The 18,881-nt window shown below is 34.1% G+C and overlaps 2 long non-coding RNA genes across 3 annotated transcripts in view; both read left to right on the forward strand.

Moving 5' to 3' along the window:
• The first annotated feature begins 3,838 nt into the window (after positions 1-3,838).
• On the forward strand, positions 3,839-4,897 carry LOC117572161 (uncharacterized). Its single transcript, XR_004572500.2, has 3 exons — positions 3,839-4,250; positions 4,326-4,461; positions 4,522-4,897. It is a non-coding gene; the product is annotated as an uncharacterized LOC117572161 (long non-coding RNA).
• An 8,968-nt stretch (positions 4,898-13,865) lies between these two features.
• The window catches only part of LOC117567961 (uncharacterized), a 54,760-nt gene continuing 49,744 nt past the window's right edge, over positions 13,866-18,881 (forward strand). For both annotated transcript variants that reach the window (XR_004572100.2, XR_007955373.1), the window contains exon 1: positions 13,866-14,364. This is a non-coding gene — a long non-coding RNA (uncharacterized LOC117567961). The remainder of the gene's footprint in view (positions 14,365-18,881) is intronic.

Here is an 18,881-nt window from a genome sequence, read left to right on the forward strand (position 1 = left end):
GGGGGACGAGGGGGAATGGCAACGGTGGCGACGTTGACGTCAGCGGCAGCGGTGGCTAAATTTGCATAAATTAACAATGTTTCGCAATTGCAGCCACTGATGCAGCGAATTCTTGCCACCCTCCCCTCCCCCCGAACACTCCCAGTACAGTAAATGTGTGTGTGTGTGTGGGTGCCAGTGTGTGTGTGTGTGTGTGTGTGCTGTCCACCATGTGCAATGTGCGCGTTTTATTGATTTGATGCTCCAATGCACTTATTATCCCTCAAGCAGCCAGTGCCAGTTAATCCCGTGGCGATGCGGCGCCATTTTACACCCACACACACCCACACGCACACACACACACACCCACATGTGGGTATTAGGATGTGTGTGCCCAAAAAGTTGGTCAAGTATACGCAGGAGGCGGCTCATTAGCTAAGCCAAGTGGAATTGCTGAAAATGCGTGCGTTTTGTTCTCTTTTCACTTCCCACTTTCCTCTCCCTCTCTCTCTTTTTCTCTTGACTCTCTTGGCACCTTCAATAATCGTATTATACATTTGTTATTTCAATAAGTAACGAGTCTGCTTCTTGCATTTCATGCATGACACGCACAATTTATTTATTTATCTGCATTCGTTGCATACTTTTCGGCGTCGCGTAGTATTTTAATTACTCATACGCAGTGTGGTATTGCAAATTGTCTGTACATTTCTCTTATTCAGTTATCATTCTATATAATTTAATGTTAAATAGCTGTTACTTTGGTGTTTTAAGAAATTAACTGAAATTCCCTTCATTAAAGAAAACGATTCCATGTTGCATACTTTTCGGCGCCGCATAATATTTAAATTACGCATACCACATGGGGAATTAAAGAAGCCAACAAATTAACACTAATTAAAGATGTAATTTTTATTTTAAGTTGATGTTTATTTACCTTATTCAGTTTTCTTTGTCCACTCCATAAATTAACAAGAAATAAAAGTTTCGATTCTTCACCCAAAATTACAACAAATGATCTGCAATCCATAATATATTCGTACAGCTAATGCCTTAAATTATATTTACAATTTAAATAACTTAATAATTGAATAAATTGCATTTCATATTTAGTTGGTAGAAAAATAAATGTTTGCAAAACTTGACACCAAAATAAATTCTTCATTTAATTTGTATTATTTTGGTTTTCTGCATTGATTAACTCCATTTGATTTATTATATTTTTACAAAATATTCAGTTTAATTTGCAGTTTAATGCAATTTGATTATTTGTCTGTATATGTTTTTAATTTTCGGCATATTAAACTGCAACTGAGTTTTGAATTTCACATTTGACATGTCCTCCAGCAAAGTCTATGCATTATTTTTATTGTAGTTTGCTGTTTTCTTTTTGTTTTGTTAGAGAGCATCAATGCAGTTTATTTCTTTTTTTTTGTCTGAATGCAATTGAAATTGATTTAAAAATTGCATTCTCGATACAGATTTAAGTTTGGCTCCGCAATGTGATGTGTGTATAATGAATGTGTTGTGTTGTGTTCACTTCGATGCAGAAATTTGCAACAGCTTTGCATTGTAAATTGTGCTTTTGTAGCTCTATCTTTAAATGCATTCGCATTCGTGTGCATCTGTGTGTGTGAGTGTGCATAAACGAGCAGAAAAATGAAATCATCATGCAGTCAATTAATCAAACCGTCAGACTGTTTGATGTATATAATATGTTTGTTTGATATATATTCATAAGCTTGATTTTTCTACATTTACAAAATGTATTAAAAGTGCCACCAAATACACATCATATTCTGATCACACTTAAGCAAGCAATTAACGGTAAAATTCAATTAATTTGCGCTTCCAAAATGTATTACAACTGCCACCAAATACGCAACACAATCACACTTTAGCAAGCAATTGACGGTAAATATTTAAATCATTTACGTCAACAAAATATCTTAAAATTGCCACCAAATATATACTTCATAATCTGGTCACACTTTAGCAAGCAATTAACAATAAATATGCACATATAAAGAATAATTATTTTCTCATTTTTTTGTTGTGTCTATAAGGCTTTTCTTTAGTATACATTCCGTTTTTGCATGACAAATAAATACTTTATATGCCCAAGGAATTCGAGATGATAAAACAAACGATCACAGCTACTTAATGTAAATATTCGGAATGCAGAGACATTGTTAAGCTAAGTGAGATGAGTTATTGGCAACAAAAAACGAATTAGAAACAATGCAAGTTAACATAAAGAGTTTTAAGCACTCAACAAATTTTTTGTGATTTTCAAGATCTAAAAAGCGAACCTAAGTTTTCGATATTTATTTTAAATTTATGTTATATGACATTTTCTCAATTCGTGATATAATAAATAAGCGTTATGTATTTAATGGCAAATCAAAATTAAATATATGTACAATTAAACTTTATAGATAAAGTGTTTTAGTTAGCATATTAAAATTTGACGATTATAAATTGAAAATTCAAATGAAATTGCATCAATTTAGATTCAAAACACATAAAAATTAACACATTTAGTAGACAGGTGATGTAAAATATATATCTAGAGACGATTGTATTTAGAAATCTTAAGAATTCTATTGATTTTATTTCGTTATTAAATTTTTTTTATTGAATTCAATTCCAAAATCGTTTTCTACGTTGATAAAATATATAAATTTTTGTAATATTCTTAAAGTATTAATCCATCAAAGAAAAATTAACAAATTTTCAAAAGATGCATTAATAAAATATCTTGCATTTCATTTGAATATTTATTTTACGAAAATTTAATTTGCACACGGAGCAGTTGAAAATTGGCTGGCAACGTTTAAAATGATGATAAACGTGGGCAAACAATAATTAGAGAGCAGTGAAATGTTGGTTGAGCAGTTGATATTGAAAAGTGCTATTGAGTATACTCATTTGCAGCCTGAATGAATCGAATGAATGAGTGAGTGAGTGAGTGAGTAGGTGAATGAATGAGCAAGTGAATGTCTTCAGATGCTTGGGGCGAATCGTTGGTCAATTCAATTTGCATTTTAGCAAACTAAAAACTGAATTTCTTGTAATGCTTCGATAGACACTCGCTGCAGCTCATCCTTAGCTCTGTAGTGTTTGGTTGTTGGTTGTTGGCTGTTGGTTTGTGGCAGAGGAAGAAGAAGAGGAGCTCGAAGAAGAAGGAAGCTTGTGTGTCCTTGTCGTCCTTGTCATCATCGTTTTGCTTATTTGTTTATGTTGCGCAAAGTAAACAACTAATTTTAATTTGCCGCAGGAGTCGCAGACAACGAAGAAGATGACGACGATGACGACGACCAAGACGATGATGATGATGATGATAACTATGTGGATGATGATGATGATGATGATGATGATGATGATGATGATGATGATGATGATGACAAGCGATGATGTTGAGGTTGAGGATGTCGCCGGTCGAGTTTTGTGGGCAGCAAAGGACACAGGACACGGACTCCTGGCGGGTTTTTTGCAGCAACAAACAAAGGATTGGATCAGTCGAATTAAATAAGAAGAAAGAATCTCAAACCGCAAACAAGCTCAGCATATTTTCATCTCTCTCACTCTGCAATCTTCTATCTCTTTTCCGTTTGCTTTCATTTTTGTGCATTTCGTTAGTTTGCATTTTGTTTTGACATTTCATTTATGTAAATACCAAGAACAACAACAACAACAATGACTGGCGCCCATTCAAATTATCTTTAAATAATTTAGTTTCTTTTTTATACCCGCTACCCATAAGGTAGAAGGGTATTTGTAGCGGCGACTGAAGAGGAAAAATAAAACAACTAAAAAATACCATTGCAATATCAGCTGTTTCAGGGACGCTTAGGAATTGCAATAACAGCTGCAGCAGGGCTGCTTAGATATTGTAAGATCAGCTGTTGCAGGGATGTCTTAGAAATTGCAATCCCAGCTGCAGCAGGGCTGCTTAGAAATGGCAAGATCAGCTGCATCAGGGATGTTTCGAGGAATTGCAAGAACAGCTGCATCAGGGATGCTTAGAAAAGCCGCAAGGTCAGCTGCATCAGAGATGATTAGGAAAGCTGTAATATCATCTGTTTTGCATTTCCTGTAACCTAGATGGAACGCACGTTAAGTGGCTCACATTCTTTTCGTTCGAAACCGTCGTAGAGTGCAGACGCGCATATAATCACGTTCCGTGGGAAAAGTTTTTTTTGGTGCGGGCAAAGGCGGCAAGTGCTGAGTCGAGTTGGTTATTCAAAAATTATATAAAAAAAATCCTCGTAAGTTTCCGAATATTCGGATGTGACGGATTTAGTGAATTTATTCTTATACACAAATCTAAAACATTTGTTTAGTGCGAAACGACGAGTGCGTACGGAATAAAAGAGCGAAAAGAGACAGCCTAATTGGAGTTCCGTTGCTGGCTGCTGAACGCCGGCGCAACTATTTTTTTTTATTCTTTTCTGTGTTAATCCCACTGGAAGTTGGCAGGTGAATATGGGGAAGATTTTTGTTTTGTGTCTAGGGTATTTATTGTGGCTGTTTTAATAGGCAGTTCGGTGGCAGCCCACACCAAGTACCTCAGGAGACCTCCATGCGGAGGCGAGGAGGTTAGGATCGCCCCGAGTCCCCTTCAGTAAAATTGTGAGAAAACAAGATGGCCGCTTCGTTATTCTATCTAACCTAAAAGGTGGCAGAAATCCAATCTGTTCTGCCGGAAGACGAGCCGTACGCATGGGCGTAGAATTCTGAAGTTGCGGAGCCATGAGAGCCTGAGGCTGTTGAGCCGAAATCATCGTTGGAATATTTTTGAAAAGTTTATACCATTTTTCCTTATTTTTGCCAAGCTTGCGGCACTTTCCCCTTCAACTGGTATTCTCTTAACCTCAATCTGGTCGAATAATTAAAAACCAATTAAAAATGTCTATTTTTATATTATAGTTTTATTTAATTTTTATCCTTTAATTTTTAGTTTTAATTGCCCTTCGAAAGAAAAGACAAAAGAAAAATAGTGAATGCCAAAATAACCTGAAGTGTATACCTTTTAAAAGAAAATATGCAAGAAAAGTGAAGTGAAACGAGAAAACTAAATTGGTATGAATATAAAAGGAATTTTTTTTTATTTTTCTTATATTTTTTTTTGTGTGAAAATTTCCTTAAAAAAAAAAAAAAGAAAACTGGCCATCAATTTGTTTAAATTACCATTCTCGCACAAAAGGTCAACTTTTATGAAAAACTATGGTGACAAATTCTTTTACAGCAAACCTAAGCAGAGATCGATCTTTCGCCGATGGATATGCCGTGAGTGGTTTATTTGTACATTTATATAACAATTTTCTTTATTTATTTATACGACATCTTCTCTACTAATTGAACCAATCGAAACCGACCTAACAAGAATTTTATTTAAACAATTTATTAGAGCTGATTTTTTTTTTTTTTTTTTTTGTATATCTAACGTAACACGCAAATTCGTAATATCCAAAAAAAATTCATCTCATTAACAAATCATTTTTGGTTTACGGTATGATTTCATATATTTTTATTTTTTTTATATTCTTGCTGATTTTTGGTTCACGCTTTCACTAACTCACAAATTATAAAAATTGTTAATTTAAATAAGTTTGATTAACACACAAACACATGTATCGCTTGCCATGATCTTACAATTTAGAATTTTTTATTAACTTTAATTTTTATCCGTCTCATTATTATAATTATCTTTGCTAACTTTAAGTATAGAATTATATATTGAATTAATTGAAATATTGTCTTACTTTCGCTCACTGATCAATACGTCCAGTCGAAATTACCTAAACATTTCGCTTATATAACCAATCGGTTTGCTTGAAACTCCGAAACGGGAAAATCATGGTAAAAATCGTATTAATTTTAGTCAAAATTTTGTTTTCGCTAAGTATGAATTAAACTAAATCATGGAATTCTAATCTTTCTGTTTGAACTAAGCTGATGTCTACCCGGATGTAGGGTGTCGAAGGGATCACCAGAGCAATGCTCTAGCGGCCGGTGATCATAGGTAGGGTGGGCAACTCACAAGCACAACAACATCCGTGTCTTGTTAAAAATTTTAGTCTTCTCTCTGTCTGTCCGCAATTCTTCTTTCCCGAATTTATTTTTGAATTCTTCCGGTCTAGTTATCTGTTCCTTCTATTTGTCGCAAGCACGCTCAATTCTGGATTTAATAATAGTAATGTGTGGTAAGTGATAGAGTCCGTCCAAGCAAGACCTCCACCCCCAAAGCCGACGAGCAGAAGCCGGATCCTATAGCGTGCCCCGCTAGAACAGACTCTCCGATTTTTGTACATTTCGTATCGTTACACACTACATATTATAACTTTGTGCCGGCAGGAAATGTATGTAACAGGTAGAAGGAGGCATCTCCGACCCTATAAAGTATATATATTCTTGATCAGCGTCAACAGCCGAGACGATCTAGCCATGTCCGTCTGTCTGTCCGTCCGTCTGTCCGTCTGTCTGTACGAACACCTAGATCTCAGAGACTATTAGAGATAGAGCTATAATTTTTTTTCGACAGCATTTGTTATGTTTGCACGCAGATCAAGTTTGTTTCAAATTTTTGCCACGCCCCCTTCCGCCCCCACAAATTAAAAAAACGAATAACAAATGTAATTTTAAAGCTAGAGTTGCGAATTTTGGTATATACTATAAATACTATAGTAGTTGTTATTCCTGAAAATTTGATTGCGATCAGATAAAAAGTGGAAGTTATTAAAGAAATACTTTTGTATGGGCAAAAACGCCTACTTAGAAGGAATCCTAGTTGCTTTGGCCGACAATCTGGTACATTGTGCCGTCTATGGTATATTTTGAATGGTGTACTATATCGATATACCACATATACCATTTGGTATATTTTTAGTATTTTTGCAGTATATTTGGTATATTTTGATACAAATACTGCAAAATATATTTCTTTTATTCAAAATGGGTAGCGGGTATCTCACAGTCGAGTACACTCGACTGTAGCTTTCTTACTTGTTTTTTCGTTGATGTTGTTGAGGAAGGGGGCGTGGCAGTCAGCTCATAACAACTCTGTGAACTTTGCGTTGATTTTTGGGCATTTTATTTCATTTATGTATATTTTGTGCTCAACTTTAACTGGCCAAAGGACAGCGCAGCGTGTGTGTGTGTGTGTGCGTGTGTGTGTGTGTGGTTGGAGCTGAAACAGCATGAAAACGGAAACGGAAGTGCTTACCTTTAGCACACACATACAGACACACACACACGCACACACAGACAGGCATACATTATTATACATGGCATGCAAAAAATGTTTGCTGCGCCTTCAAGTGCTGCCCACGCGTCTCATGGGCGTGGCACCAAGACTAGGCCAGCTGCGGCGAGGAGAGCTTGGATTGCTTCACACACACACACACATGCACACACTAACATGCACACAGTAAAGTGAGCTTTAAAATATGTCCACAGGTGCACAGGCTGAGTGTAACTGCTGCTCGCGTGGCTGCTGCAACAATGGGCGGTGGCAAGGGGGCGGGGCAGTGTTGTGGCAGGGACGAGCTGGAATTGACTTTCAGCTTTTGACTTGTATGCCAAACGAAACACACACAAAATTGCCATTGCACGAGGGTCGCATAAGAAGTTGAATGATTGTTGAAATTCTTTTATTTTTGTATACAATGTTAAGAGATATATTACTTTTGTTTTATATTAAGATATAACTTTTTAGTGTTAATAATAATAATCTGATAAAAAATATATATAGTAAATTGATATTTTTTTTACGCATTTTTAAGTTTTGTAATAAAAGTAAATGCATTTTCAATACAATCAAAGCATTATATCTTTCCATTTCGTAAATCAAACTAAAAAAATATTCTAAATCTATTACAAAATACAAAAAATATAAATAAATATATGTATTTATGCTTATGATTTGTGAAAGAATTCACAATTATAATAATTCCCATTTTATTTGACTGACAATCTGGTATATTTTGTACTCTGTGGTATATTTTTAATGCAGAACTACATCGATATACTCGATATACCAAATATAGCCTTCTGCATATTTCAGTATATTTGCTGTATATCATTTTGTATATTTTTAAATCTAGTACTACATCATTATACCAAATATACGTTCGGTATTTTTTCGGTATATAATTTAATACATTTTTAAAAAATAGTTTTATTGAAAATGGTAAATTTTCATATAAGTGATATATGTATTTTCGTTCGGTATTTTTTCGGTATATAATTTAGTACATTTTTAAAATATAGTTTTTTCGTATATTTTCATATAAGTGCTATACATATTTACTGATAACACGTAATTGTTTGGTATGGTAGAGTTCGAGTATATTTTTTTTTAGTATTTTTCGGTATATTAGTTTAATGTGTTTTCAGAATATTGTAGTAGTATTGAGACAACTCTACTGTCGCTTTCTTACTCGATTTAAATTGACTTTACTGTCATTTAGTTTGCGGAATAATTATTATTATTTGCCAGATTCAATAATGTTGTATATTATTACACATTATATGAACTTTTATTAACTTATATTTAGTATAATTATAAATGAAATGTTTTGTATAAGATTAAAAGAATTCATTTCCATTTTCGATTTGTATTAAATATTTATTTGTATTATTTTTATATCGAGTACACTCGACTGTAGCTTTCTTACTTGTTCCATTTTCGATTTGTATTAACATATATATTATATATATATTTAAAGTAATATTCAATTATAGTTGACTTATTTTTTTTTTTAATTTTAATTTCTAAGTATGTTAAAGTATTCGATTTGCCCTCGTTGACTGTAATTTGGATTCTTGGTCTGTTGCGTTTACTGCAAAAGGCTAATTGAAATTTGCCATTAATAATGCAAAAAGGTCTCGGTGAGAAACTTTTAGGTCCACCCACACACACACACATACGTATGTGTGACTGTGTGTATGTGTGTGTGTGTGTTTGCATATGTGTGCGTGCTATTTTAAATATTTCAAATATTTGTAACATTTGCCGCTGCCGCCACTCAAGTAACCAAAAGTACACTACACCACACACTCACACACACACTCGTACACACACACACACGCCCACACACACACACCCTCCTTGTGCCCATTCCTGCCGGTCGACGTCCACAATTTCGGCCTCGCCATTTACCGCACGCCAAAAACATCAACGACGAAGAAGGTGAATGCTTATTTTCTGGTCCGTCAGCCGCCGGCTGATGTCGACGACGACGTCGCCATCTCCGTCTCTCTCTCTCTCTGTCCCCCTCTCCATCACCATCTCCGTCACAGTCACCACATGTAAAAATGCTACCGGTTAGCTGGGTCCCTTCTCCGCTTTTTACCTGCGCCCACTCACAAATTGCTCTGGGTGGGAGACGCGTCTCGAGTCTGGAGTCTGGGAGGTTTTTTCAGTCAGGGTCAGGGAGGGGTTGGGGACTGCGCGAGTTATGCTGTGATTTCGCGATCTGACGGAGAGAGGTCGACAGCGTGAACTCAGGGAGTGTGAGTGTGAGTGTGTTTGGGTGTGAGCTACGTTGGCCAAGGGACGCGCCACAACAGCAACAACAATAACAGCAAATAAATGGCAGACAACTTTAAGTATTGATGCACTAACACATACTCATCATGCCAAACAAATAATATGTCTAATATTGATCACTGATCTTGCAGAAATGTCAAAAATATCAATTGCAACAAAAGAACTAACAAATACCCAAGTAGAGATCACTTAAAATAAATATAAAATGTACTATGGATCTTAAATATAAATTCTGAAAATATACTAACCAATTGGAAAATATTGATCATTTAAACTAAATATTATTTGTAATATTGATCTTTGCTTACAGCAGATCATGCTGAAATTTGTAGAACCTTTGCACAAATATCAATTATAGGAAATTTACTAACAAATACCCAAGTATACATAGATCATTCCAAAATAAATATAATTTGTAACTCGGATCATTGATCATGATGAATTTGATATTTATGATATAGATAATTCTAGATAAATATAATTTGTAAATTCAATCATAAATATCAATTCTATGATATGTCCTAACCAATTGGAAAATAATGATCATTTAAACTAAATATTATTTGTAATATTGATCTTTGTTTACAGCAGATCATGCTGAAATTTGTAGAACCTTTGCACGAATATCAATTATAGAAAATCAACTAACAAATAGCCAAATATTGATCATTCCAAATAAATATAATTTGTAATTCGGATCATTGATCATGCTGAAATATCATAAATAACAAATGTAGGAATTGACAATTTTGCAAATATAGATAATTCTAGATAAATATGATTTGTAGTATGGATCATAAATATAAATTCTAGGAAATATACTAACCAATTAGTAAATATTGATCATATAATAAAATAAATATTATTTGTAATATTGATCTTTGTTTTCAGCAGATCATGATGAAATGTCATAAATATCAATTGTAAGAAATGTACTGACAAATACGAAAATATTGGCCATTCCAAATTAATATTATATTATATATATTGCAATTGATCATAGTTTTCAGCAGATCAGCTGAAATTTTAAGAACTCTTGCCTAAATATCAATTGTAGGACATCCGCAAATAATGATGAATTTTTGAAGTTCCATTGTGATTTTAAAATAAATAGTTTTCAGATATTTGCATGGTTGAAATGTCATAAATATCAATTGTAGGAAATCTAATTACAAATATCGAATCGTTGTTTCCCACAGATCATGTTGAAATTTTCAGAACCTTTGCATAAATATAATAATCAAAAATGTTTGAAGTATCATTGTGAAATCAGAATAAATATTTTTACATGCCTTAATAATAAACTATAAATAACTTTTTTAAATTAGTAAAATCGTAAATTACATAATACATTCATTATTATTAGATTATAAACAGCTGTCTTAAATTTGTAAAATATTAAAATACATAATACATATATAGCTTATTATAAGATTATAAATAAATTTCCTAAATTTTTAAAATTATTAAATACATAATTGGGAGAAAAGCATAACATTTCACATCAGTCAAGAAATTGCTTGGAAGTTTGCTCAACATAAATGAATAAAAGTATTTACGGGTTCAACACAATTGTTGATCAGCTTCAGATCGAAAATCGCGAGTGGATTGTTGTGCATATACTTGTAAAAAAAAAAAACAATTGTAATTCCTTCTGTAAACATTCATAACCGAAGCTGTGAGCATTTCATATGCACAGGGTATAAAAAGTAAAACGAACTCTTGGTAAAGATGAAATGGTTTCAAATATGTGCAGCTGGGGGCTGAAGCTGAAGCAAAGGTAGCGCCATATCAAGGACCACGGCCAGGCAAGCCTACGCCACCCAATTCTCACATGTATCATACACTCCCTTCCCCCTCCCACACACCCACACACTCTCACACACACACACACACATGACTGACAGCAGATATGTCGCGGAGTGTTGAATGAGTGGCAATGGAAAGAGTCGTCTATTTTGGGTTTATATGCATGTAGAGCGAACGGAAACTGTCTTCAAATGCTGAAGCACAGAAGCACTCTACAATACGGCATTTAAGTTGCATTGAACGTTTTGACAGCGGTCCGATTGATGAACGCTAAATAAGAAATATAAGTAGTAAAGTCTTATTTACAGTGCTAATTTGATCAGATTGCAAATAATTCCTTTCTAAAAACTTACCAAAATTTTATTTAATTTTAATAAACTATGTTAATATTTGACTGTAAAGGTATTTCTTTAAATTTAAATGCGAAATAATAAAGGAATAGTTTAAAGATTTTATAGCTGAAAAAAAGTATTCAAAACAATTTGACGTTTTCTACTCAATTCAACTGAATTAAATTAAATTGAAATGTAAGAAAAAAACAATACTATAGTTTTATAAGGGTAGAAATATTAGCAAAATCTGTATAAATGAAAACAAATACATTAATTTAATAAATACATGTTGTAAAACAAATGCGTTAATACCAAAAAAAAGGAATATTTTTTTTTAGGGGGAGGGAAAATATTTAAAAAAAAAAAAAATCTGTGTAAATGAAAAGGAATTAATTAATATACTAAAATCATGTTTAAAAACAAATTATAATTTAATTATAAAAAAGGAAATCTTTTTTCTTAAGTATGATTACTTAAAAGAAAAAAACATATTTTCTAATTATTAAAAAATAGAAAAATATAAGAAGAATATTTTGTTGGGGAGAGGGAAAATATTGAGAAAATCTGTGTAAATGAAATGGAATATATCAATATAATAAATACATATTATAAAAAAATTATAAGTTTATTATCTGATTATTTAAAAGAAAAAAAATATATATTTTTTGTATATATTAAGAAATACAAAAATATAAAAAGGAAAAACAAGAACTTCAAATTTACAAAAAATACAAAAAAAAATATATAAAGAAAATACAAATACTCTTGAAATATTCATAAAGATATGGTAGGCCAACTCATCGATCGCATTGATATGCCGAGCTGACGAATTGTAGCGCATTCAAATTTCGACGTCGCAAAAATTGTGAACATTTTTTTATTTCACTGACTCCCCTTCAATCTTGCCTTTTATATTTGCCGTTATTGTTGTTGTTGTTGTTGTTCGTGTCGTTTCGCTTTTTTATTATTTATTTCACTTTTTATTTTGTTGATTGTTTTACAAAACAACGCCGAGAACAAACGGGAAGCAAACCGAAACGGAACGAAACGAAACGAATGCCAGCGTTCTCTCCTCCTGCCAAGCCAAGAGATTGCCGCTGATGGCTCTTGGTCTTGTTCTTGCTCTGGATTTGGAACTCGATTGTGGAATGGAGGAAGGGGGGTGCATGACGCTGGGGTGATGGCGAAAGAAAGGGAAGGAAGAAGGGGTCGAAAGCAAATGGAAAAAAATCTCTCGAGGCTACTGAAAACTTATTCTTGCTTTCATTCCTTACTCCAACTGCTTCCCCAACTCAGAGACGCTCTGTTGTTTGCTGTGACGTTTCCATTCAGTTTTTCGTTTTGCTTTGCTTTGGTTTGGTGCTTGGCCAGTTATTTCTTATGCTGCTTGGTTTTTAGCTTTGCGCCTTGGCGACCTCATCTCAGAAGAAGAGGGAGAAGAAGAAGAAGAAGAAGAAGGACTCTCCTCATCCGGTCTCAGGATCGTACACGTTTGCCGCTCTACGAGTGGTTTAAACACATGAAACAATTATAAAGTTGCCAAGAAATGTAAACCCAAAGAGAAAACAATTTAATTGAATTTAAGCAGGGGTTGTCATATCCTAATGGATTTAAAACAACAACAACAATCACAAATACAAATAAAGCATAATACATAAAAAATGAGAGTTGAGGCCAGCTCTCCAGTGGGGCAAAGTCCACAGAATTGAGTTTTATGCGCCACCACCACCACCAACAACAACAACAATAACAACAACACGAACAACAGCGACTACAACTTACTCAAAGGGCAAAAAGGGAAAGGGAATAAAGCATGAGTGTGGTGTGGTGTGGTGTGGTGAGTGTGTAAGTGGAAGTGGAAGTGAGATGGCTGCATTACAAAACTTGCTGGGTCGCTAAATGGATGTTGGACCCCAAAACTGAAAGCCACATCCTGTTGCTATTGTTGTTGTTGTTGTTGTTTTATGCGCGTAGTTTTGCTTGATTTTACTTAACAGAAGAATGCAATTACTTAAGACATTGCTAAGCAGATTATTATTGCCTTTGCTCTTTGCACGATTAATCGTGACTTGCCTGTGACAGCTGAGAATCGTGCCCGTCGACTATCGATAGGCGCCAACACAATGATTGTCGCAATTAATATCGATACAATGAATATCGCCCTAAATATCAATAAGTGAAAAGTGCAACAAAGTTGGTTGGTGTTTTTTTTTTAATTTTTTTTTTGTGTGCAACATTTGAATTTTAAAGTGCGGAATTCACGCTCAGTGCGCCACGCCCACAACACCATCGTGTCGTTTTGTGCTATGCATGTGTTCATTGTTGTGTCGCCGCGTGACAACGCCACTTTGATTCGCCATTGAAATTGGAATCCGCTTATTCTGCCGACGCGCCGCGCCAAAAAATAAATAAATACCAATATAGTGAGTGAACAACGTTTCGTTGTGTATGTGTGTGTGTGTGTATGTGTGCAGAGCATACAAAATAAAAGCAAAACAATATTTTCCTAATTTTCGCGCGCGCACGCGACCAAAGAAAATCCAACAAAACAAAAAAAAAAAGATGAAGAAAAAAGAAAGCCCAAAAGCAAAGAAAACTGTCAGCAACAGGCGGACGACGCTGTCAACTGAAGCGCAGCAGGAGCTCCACTCTCGCCTCAGAAGTGCGAGCGAGAAGGGAGAGTAGTAGGTAAGTGGGTTTTGCAATATACCAGTAGATAGTGGAATGAGAGAATGCGAAAGGGAATGGGAATGAAGAAGACGCCCGCTTTTGCCATTATGTGTGTGTGTGTGTGTGTGTGTGTGTGTGTGTGTGTGTGTGTGTGTGTGTGTGTGAATGTAGTGTAGACAAAACCCAATCCAAAAATCTTCTGTCTAAAGATGTGAATGCAGCCAAGCGACTGCTTCTCCCCCGCTTTCTACCCCGCCCTCTGTCAACTGTCGTCGTTTGTGTTTGCAGCCAGTTTTGCCTTTTGTTTGCTGTTGATTTCCGCCGCTTCCGATTGCTTTGTTTTTATTGCATAGCTTCAGGTGACTGCATAGGCATGCTGCTTTTTGTGTGTTTTTTGCTGATATAAAGTTGATACAATGATAAAAGCAAACAAATGCATGCAATTTACGTTTAATTTAACACGATTGCTAAGCCGTTGCACAACTGTTGACGCGATCGGAACGTAGATCAAATGAACGGCACGACGTTCCAATGAACAGCGTTATCGATTATTGGGAACTGCAGTGGTTCGTTCATTTAATTCACTTTGTGCTTTGCATTCACACAAATATAGCGGTTGCCTCGCACCTATTGCCAATTGGTGAAAAATGGTTTGTTTACATTTTGTGTGTGCGTTGTTAACTTTGCAAAATGCATCAAGAGGAAATGTTGTTTATTGCTTTTGTGCAAGGTTTTGGAATTAGCATTTTGTGTTTTGGCATCCATGGAAACTCAATTAGAAATTAATCTTGTAACATTGTGCCGACCAATTAATCACAGTGCTTATTGCATTTTGTGTCTCTCAGTTACCTGTGCAAATATCGTAAGTAATTTATAACTGATGAACTATCAAATACCGCAAATCCAAAATGTGTGGGCAGAACTTTCTATTTACACACGACTTGTTTGGCTTGCCAAAATATGAAAATGTTTTGCATATTTGAATTTGTTGCAGCTGCTGCCGCTGATGTTGTTGTTGTTGTTGCTATCATTGTTGTTTTTGCTGGTCGCTAGCATATTGTAAAATTGATTTATTTATTCATTTTCATTTTCATTGATTTGTTTGTTTTTATTTAATTTAATAAATTATTTCAACTAAATTAATGCCGGACACACCCACAAAGCAAACCAAAGCGGTCATCTCTTTCCCACACCACACACTACTAAGCAATGCGATGTATGTACATATTGCGCTCTCGCTTCCCCATCCACAAAACCCCGAGGCTAAGCGACATTTGGCCGGATTCCATGGCTTTCAGCATTGATTGCAGCCTGTATATATTTTAATTTTAATCAATACATCAAACGCAAGCACATTTAGAGGGGATTGTAGTAGAACTTCAACTGCGAAATATTTAAAAATAGTTAAATAAAAATGCATCAATTCTCCTCTTGCAGTTCAACAATTTTATATAGACATACATATGTTATGTATGTGTGTGTGTGCCTAGTCTATGTGTATCATCATCATAAAGCAAACCACAAGGTAAATACCAATAAAGCTGTAGAACGTTGTAGTATATTGGCATGTTAGACAGACTCAATGTGAATCTCATCATTAGATGCAAATCATTAGTGCGAGCACTAAGAAAATTATTGTAAATTGCCCATCATTCACTAGTCTCAATCTGTCTCCTCTCTCTCTTTCTCTCTGCCTCTTTCACTCTCTGTGCATGTGCATAGAAAAGCTTTAATATTTCAGATGCTACTGCGATTGCAACTCATTGCAATCTACTTAGATTCATGTGTGACGTGATGTCTTAATCTCCCTAATATAGTTACCAATGCTTAATGCTCTTCGACTGTGAATTAGAATCTGCTTTAATTAATTATCGAAGAGTTCTATATATTAGTATTGGAAGTTTAGTTCGATTACTGCAATATATTTCAGAGGAAGTGTTTTTACTGCATATACATATATACTTATCTTTATAGAAATTATTATATTGCAACATGAAGATGTTTATGCCCTCTAGTCATAGGGTAGAAGTGTTTTATAACTTTGTAAAAGTTATATAAAAAATTTTGTATAGAAAAAAATTTTGGTTCTTAGCTGCCTTGGCAGACATTTTGGTATATTTTGCACCCTATGGTATTTTTAGAATATAGTACTGTATCAATATACCAAATATGTCGTTTGGCATATTTTAGTATTTTTGAGATATATTATCAGAACTATGCCAATATACCAAATATGTCCATTGATATATTTTTTAGTATTTTTGTGGTATATTAATTTGGTATATTTTAGTATTAATACCAGTTCTTAGCTGCCTTGGCAGACATTTTGGTATATTTTGCACCCTATGGTATTTTTAGAATATAGTACTGTATCAATATACCAAATATGTCGTTTGGCATATTTTAGTATTTTTGTGTTACATTATCAGAACTATGCCAATATACCAAATATGCCCTTTGATATATTTTTAGTATTTTTGTGGTATATTAATTTGATATATTTTAATATTAATACCAGTCCGTTTTTTTTTACTTCTCTGAAGGTTTCTTACTTGTTTCTTGTGTAAAAATTGCTTAAAAATTTCGAGCTTTCAACTATATTGCTAAGCCTTGAGCTGTCCTCAACATTAGGGTAAAAAAATATCACTTTCTTTTTAGGATATACTTAAATTCAATTACCTAATAAATCTAAGAAATGAACTTCATTTCAGTATAATTTTTTATATATAATTTTGCAGTTTTAAAATGTTGTACTCACAACATTACTAATAATTCTGTGGCTAACTAATTTTCTTTTTTCGAAATCATCAATATTCTACGAATTACTATATTTTTGTGAAATTACAGCTCTAAACTTTTAACAAATTATTGACAAATTGTGAAAAAAAACAGCTCTATCCACATCATTTAATGATTCTGTTGTCAATTTTATGTTTTAGATTCATGCATAATGTTATATAATTTTTGTTGTGCACCTGTTTTGTAGAGTTCTGTGCATATTGTATATGCTGTTTGCATAATCCGATCTGTTGTGGTCAACATAGTTTTGCAAAAGTTCTTTGAGGCTTTGGAGACGATTACAAAATCATTGACAGCGCACATATTGTTAACAGCAAAACACATTATTCTTGTTTTTTTTTTTGTGTTATTCGGGGATATTTTCTGGGCAAACCAACAAAATGCAGCCAAAGATTTTGTATTTAATCTCATGACATGACCATGAACACAAAACTTCAGACTGCCAACAACGTTGTCAATTTGACGAAGCGAACGATGGACGCAGGTGTGTGTGTGTGTGTGTGTGTGTATGTATAAATAACTGGCTTGTTGTTGGCTTTTTGCAGCTTGGCGTCATGCATGTTGTTAATTTGTTGCAGCTGCTATTGTTGTTGCTGTTGCTGTTATTTGAATCCAGTGCTTTAGGGATTAAAAACACGCAGCAAAACAAACATACTCAAACACACAAATACTCTAGTCGCAGCATGCATGATTTGTGCATACCCTGTAAAGAATAAGGCAGCCCAAATTTGCATAATAAATCTATCCTTATTTCGTTTATCATATTTTATTATAGCTCCTCAATTTGAATACAATATTTATTCTTCAAACAGATTCTCATTTGCATAACCTTTGATGTTGCCCATTGCGCTGTGATTTGTGGTTGCGATTACAGGGTATAAAATGCATTTATTTATGCAAATTTTATTTTATTTGTTTTCAATATTTTGGTAACTTTGTCGCTGATATTTCCGCCATACAAATAAACAAAAATGCCAGAAGCCGTCAGCCAGGCGCAAATGTGTTTGTTAAATTTCCCAACAAACACACACACACACACATACATGAGTTTTGCCTGTACATGACGGCGCATTATTTTCCATTTTAATAATTCAAATATCAATTTGTTGTTACATTAAATATTTAATTTGTACTAAAATGTGTTAAATTCTTTTGGGTATTATAAACATATAATTCTATATACACAAACACTCACACACACACACACAGACGCATGTGTCATGCAATTTTTGGTTTGTTTAATTACAGCTTAAAATCTTTGATTAAAAAACTGACAACACAAAACAACTAAACAAAAGCGCAACACAAATTGTTCGGTTATTTTCTAGTCGCAGCTTAGTTGAACTAAACTTCATTTGATTTCGTCCTCTTTTGCCCAAAAACTAACTAACTTTTCGTTCACTTCATATTATTATTGCTGTACACTTTTCTAATTTCGAATTTAGCTACCAAAACTTCCTTGTGCAAAACTTCTTCAATTATTTATTCAATTTCCAAAATGCTGACCAAAATATGGTCAACACTATATCAACTATTTTTGATCCAAGTGCATTGCAACATTGATATTACCCTAGCTTATGGTAGTGCACATAATTAACATATTGTTTGTCACTTTTGTGGCTTTACCACAAATAAGCAACAGCAGAAACAGCAGCCGAGCATTCACATTGCACAGCATACAACACCATTAAGCCATTTAAATCCATTGATCCGAGACTTATGGCCACTTTAAACCA

Source organism: Drosophila albomicans, chromosome X, assembly GCF_009650485.2.
Source record: "Drosophila albomicans strain 15112-1751.03 chromosome X, ASM965048v2, whole genome shotgun sequence".
In the NCBI taxonomy this organism is placed as follows: domain Eukaryota; kingdom Metazoa; phylum Arthropoda; class Insecta; order Diptera; family Drosophilidae; genus Drosophila; species Drosophila albomicans.